Here is a 6,000-nt window from a genome sequence, read left to right as displayed (position 1 = left end):
CTATTCCACTTTCTATTTACTATTCTAGACACTTTAACAGAAGAAGCGACTTTGTCGGATACCGAGAATTCTGTGGCTATTCATATTCCAGAGCCGCAAGCAAGCGAAAATGATTTAACAACAGAAATGCAAGCTACAACAACATCACAATTCTTAAATAGTTTCTATTCATTTTGAAATGTATGTTTTGCAAGTTAAAAATTAAATTCTGACCTGAATATTGTTTTTCATTCATTGCTGCTTCAATAATAGTGTCGCTCAGTGCACGAGGTGGAATGCAGGATTGAAATTTCAAATCTTCAAAATCGGTTCCACTTTCCAAATATCTCATAATTATTGATAATCTTCAAATCTTCAAAAGTTTTATTGTCCATTCGTAGAAATTTAACATGGTCTTTTGGTTATATGCATAATATTTTCCTTAGCAAATTTTCGTGGGTGTATGTATCTCTTGATTTCAACCATTCTCTGGATCAACGTCTACCTCTTTTTTTAATACACAGTGCTAAATGCTTTGTCTGTATTAGTAGTCATTGTAGTAGGACTGTGACAACACGACACGGTGAGAACTGACTCTAACTGCAAGCAGGTTTGACAAATTTCCTCGATCGTTTGCGGTCTTGTTTGACAAAAACGTGAAATTTGAGCACAAAATTTTATTGTTAATATGGCGCTTTAGCGATTTAAAATATCACGACTCAAATCAGCTGTGATTTTACTGATCGAAAACAATTGAATAAAATACAATGGGTTAAAAAATATAATTCAAAACATGAATAAAGTATACAAACAAAAAATATAATTATGGAAAATATAAAATGTATTAACCAGATAAATTAAAAATAATAAATCAGGAATTGGATTAAAACTACTGTCATAATAAAAACTACGAAAATTATAATGGATCTTTTCGTGTTTTTATTTTTAATGTATACGTTGCAGTGTTTTGACGTCGCTACATATTTTTACCCTTTTTTGTCGGTGCTATTTTGTCCTGCGCCTTTTTGGCGAGACACCCCAAGAAATGGTGAAACGCAGCTAAAATGTATTATTCAAGAAACGGTTGCCATAGCGTCGACTAGGTCTTTTTAAGCAATTATTTAAATCGCAAGAGTTTAACCCGGTTTTCAAGACGACTTAAAAACTGCGTAACGCATTATTACAGCGAGAAAAAACCTGTATAAATTTACATGCTTTTTTTATTATTTCGCAATTAGTACGTTCTATTTTCAAGGAATATATTTCGACTTCTATTCAGATCTTAAATACGTCTTTAAGAAGTTGAAGACAAAGTGTTTTTCTGTGTCTGATTTGCTTCCCAATTTAATTTTTAAGGATTGAAAAGTCAGTTTTCTGGCCCTCTAAAACGCATTTTTGATCTGATACTCAAGACGTCATCATTTCCTGATCTTTGTAAATGATCAAAAGTCACCCCACTTCGTCACTTCGGTTGAGACTGTACGCGGACCATCGACCCTTTGTTGATGGGAAGTACGTGCTTAAGTGGTAAGGTCGCTAATGAGCCGAGCTCGGCCTACACACGACCTGAGGAAGCGGGTGGGAGCACCCGGGAACCGTCGTTCTCCGATGGCTGTCGCCATCTGGATCCTGAGTATGCTGGCATTGCACATAAACATGTTTAGTGCCAGCTACGAAGAGCTGGTCTGGATCATATAATTTAATTTTGATATTGTATGATTTTTTAATTATTATTGTTTCTTTGAAGGTGTATTGAAATAATACAATGTATTATTTTCGAGCATTGTGACGCATAGGGGTAACTTCTTTGGTCATGATGGTCTTAATTAAATTTAAATAAATAAATAATATAAACACTTTATATTTTTTTTAAAACGCCGGAAGATACCGCATGTTAATTTTGAAAAAGATAATTAAGAAACGAAGGCTTAAAGTATAATCGAAATATATTCAGTTGAAAATCTAGAACCATTAAAATATGTATTTCTTCATATAATGCAATACGTGCTTCGTTTTGTTGTATTTTTCGATACTTAAGATTAATATTAAATATTTTCATTGTATTTTCTGGTGTAAAAATAATCTGGTAAATGATTTTTTCAGTAATTATAAAAAAGTTAATTGTATTTAAGATTTATAGCTTTATTTTGATTGACTCGTAATTTAGATGATCTCAATATATTTTTTTCTAGTTAGTACGCTCATCATTTTAAAAGCGCAATAGCGGCAAGTCATATAGAGCCAAGTATGGAAATGCTAAATTTAAATTAAATTACATCAAATTTAAACGTAGAGTACAGTTGTTAAACGCTTGATTTCCATTTTATACAACTACCTTGTTCACTTTGGAGAGGAAATGGCTTGTCTACGTTTCATAAACATAATCGACTCTGTTTTATTCTGAATTAATTTAATTTTTTCTAAAATTGAATCGCGATTGATTAAAGATTAAAGTAAGTTAGTATATAAAATAAGCACGGATAATTACTTATAGATTAGTAACCGTTTCATTAAGTAGTAATAATTATTATGATGAGACTTTTTGTTTTTACAATCAAAACAATCTGTGCATAGTATCTAACTTATGTCAAATGTAATTTGTTGTTGTTAAAATTTTGAAGATAAAAAGCAAAGGAGGCCTTTCACATCAAGTTGAGTTCGGATAATTTGTTATGGCGAGTGTTCTCGGTGGGGTGCCGTCCCTATCGACGCGGCTGCTATCGGTTCGCGTCGCCAAAGGTTGAGAACTACTGATCCACACGAGGGCGCAGGACAGGGGTGGCTACGGGGGGCACTTGTTACTCTCCCAGCCCGGGCAGCAACAGTCTGCCGGCGACAGCCCGCCGACCATCGCGCGCCACCCCTGCAAAATTACGCGAAAATTGTGTGTTCGCACACACACACACACACATACTTTGAAGAAATTGTAAATACAACAAGAAGAAAAAAGTGTCATGTTATTTTGAGATGTCTCGTCGGATGGTTGGATTCGAATAGTTGTATAGATATCTAAATAAAGTACGTATTACGGGAGAATATATGCGATCCGTCGATATGTTTAATAATAATTTATATATGTTATACTATCTAAGGACATTATATAAACACGTTGAATATATTTTTATGTATAACATGAGTAATAAAGACCCGAATGATTTTTTTTATATTTTTCCCTGAACTGTTTAGTGCTGAATATATAAAATATTTGCTACTTGTATTATATATTATCAATATATTGCAGTATTTTCGCTTTACTTCTAAGCATATAGATTTATAGTATTTAATGTGTTTTAAGGATATTTGGTTCAGCTTTCATAAACCAAGAATTTAAATTATTATTATCTATTTTTTAATATGGAACCATATAAATATACACAATTTTTTATATATCTTTATAATAACTGAATCAGCTAAGATGTGTTATGATATACATTCATACATAGAAAAGTCATTTAAGTCACTATTGTATTTATAAGAAAAAAAAAATACAATCTCTCTAATCTATAATTCATTTTAAGATGTTTAAAAATATACTTAATTTAATAATTAATAATTACTGTAACCTTAATTATTTTTAACGGAAAACTAATCATGCATGTGTTTTTTCATTAGTGAGATAATGGGTTATTTCAATAATAACTTGATTCATATTCTACATTAAATAATTTAGTTGTTCATTAATTATTATAAAAATATAAGAAATTATTTAGTAAAATTATATTTTCATTAATTGATAATTCTGTTATGGTTTTGCTTATTTTTTTATTAATATATTCAATTTTCTTAATTTATCGTTTTTAATATTGCATTATATTTGTATTGAGCTAATACTTAGCTCAATATAAATAAATCGCTCAAAAGCCCGGATGCTTGAAGGATTGGCTTTTGGGTCAAGGATGTGTAAACAATACGGCCATGACCTGCAAAGGTGTACTGTATTGGTTATAAGCTTTCAACAAGTCATCTTCCTTAAATATCGCTTTTTCACGTGTCGGTGTAATTCTCCGTTTTATTGACAAGCTTAGTGTCAAATTATATTTATTTTCAACCAACTTTATCTACTGGAATTAATTATTGACACATCTAAAAATAAATCAATAGCAATACGAACTATGCGACTGTAAACAGACATCATAACATTTACTTACAATAGTATTATTTCACAATATCACTATGCATTTATTTTTTACATATACATATGTATATGATATTCTCTATGAGCTAAAGTAAAACATTATTAGAATATTTTATAATTTAACTGAGAGATTAGGAACATCTATGAAAACCTTATATAATAATTATAATAATATAGTAATCACTAATCTTAATTTCTCATACACGATAGAAATTGAAAAACATATAGTTTCGTATAAGATTAGAACTTTAGTCTCCCACTGGTCTATCATGCTATTATTATTTTACAAATATATAATAAGCAATTAAAAATTCATTCAGCAAGAAAAAATTGTCGGTTTCTCGAGAATTCTCATTAAATTAATTTATACGAATAATTTTAATTGTTTTCAACCGTTGTAGTTTTAAAATTTTTGGTTTAAATCAGCTAAATTCACAGCTGCATTTAAAAGTAGTAAGAAAAAAGGCATAGATTTTTGGCTTTAAAAATTAACAATGCAATGATCATTGACTTAAGAATGATTAAATTCGTTAGCAGGATGACTGAAACGAGAGTTATTTTTAATTGTAAATGTTACAAATCACGCGATAAGTTGTCATATTTTGCAAAATAGAAGTACATGTGATGAAAGTCATTTTATTTGAGTCAGAATTATGATAGTATCTCATGTGTATAAATATTTTATCAATTTACGCTCGTTATATTTTAAATATTAACTATAATATAATTTACATGTGTATATATTCACCCAAATTGTAGTTAATGAAATTAGTAAAAAGGTTTTCCATTTATGTACAAAGAAATATACTGTAATAATATAAATAAATACATACTGTATATTACATATATTTTGTAAATTCTAACAAAATTTAGAAAAACTTCATATTTTTTTGAAAATAGAAGACGTCAAAAAATTAGTAATACTAGTTAAAAAATAAAATCTGCAATAAAAGGATTTGAGATATTAGTGTTAAAATAATATAATGATTTTTATTTAAAGTACACGAATTACTGCTAACGATTACAAATTAATTACGTTTTAAATTAAATGTCTGACGTAGAGGAATCAGAATTTATTATTGGTTGATAGATGAAATATATTTTGGTAAGAGGTAATTATAACATTTTTTAAATTATATAAAAAAAAGTAGTGTGGATTTAATATGTGTCACTACAACTATTTTATGATATTTATATTAAAATTTTAGAACTAATTAAAAATTGTATTTTTGCTTCGGCAAAAGTTATACTAGATATATAGATGAAGTGTTATATCAATATTTAAATACAAGCGAAAGCAAATATAAAATACATTTAAATGAGTTTGTTGTTAATTTAGTTAAAATTATGTGAAGAACTGTAAACCAGGAAAATATCAACAACCAGCTAGATACTTGGTTAAGCATATATTGAACTATTCTTATTGCTCCCACCAGCAAATTTTGCATAATATTATTTTATGATATATAGGGATATGTTGCAGACTACTGTATTAAATCTTCTATATGTAATAACACATATGACATTTCAGCTAATTCTATCGTTTTTTTCTAAGATATACATATGTATGAATTTATTATGTTCCACAAATATTTTAGTTATAAAATATTTTTTAAAATTCTTACTGAAGCTATTTATAAATTATATAAAAATAAATGCATTTCTGCAGTCTTCTGGAAATGAAAGTGGTTTATGAAAGCTAAACAAATAATTCAAAATATTTAATAATAAATAGTTCGAAGAAAAGCAAAAACAATGACATAAAAAATATTGAACTATTAAAACTATTCTCATTGCTCTCATTAACAAATTGCACATAAGAATATGGATTCGTTTGCTAATAACTGTTTATTTTAATACATATCATACAGTAGGCTTATGTATCT

At 28.6% G+C, this 6,000-nt stretch overlaps 1 protein-coding gene across 1 annotated transcript in view; it reads left to right on the top strand.

The window, feature by feature from the left end:
- Positions 1-2,822: 2,822 nt before the first annotated feature.
- Positions 2,823-6,000, top strand: part of Fife (regulating synaptic membrane exocytosis protein fife) — a 106,707-nt gene continuing 103,529 nt past the window's right edge. Inside the window, exon 1 of the mRNA XM_088193663.1 lies at positions 2,823-2,997. The gene's annotated coding sequence lies outside the window, so the exon portion shown is untranslated. The remainder of the gene's footprint in view (positions 2,998-6,000) is intronic.

The sequence above is a fragment of the Plectrocnemia conspersa genome, unplaced genomic scaffold (assembly GCF_051122295.1).
Source record: "Plectrocnemia conspersa isolate PC_06_02 unplaced genomic scaffold, ASM5112229v1 ptg000009l, whole genome shotgun sequence".
NCBI classification, from domain to species: Eukaryota; Metazoa; Arthropoda; class Insecta; order Trichoptera; family Polycentropodidae; genus Plectrocnemia; species Plectrocnemia conspersa.
This window is presented reverse-complemented; position numbering and strand designations above follow the sequence as displayed.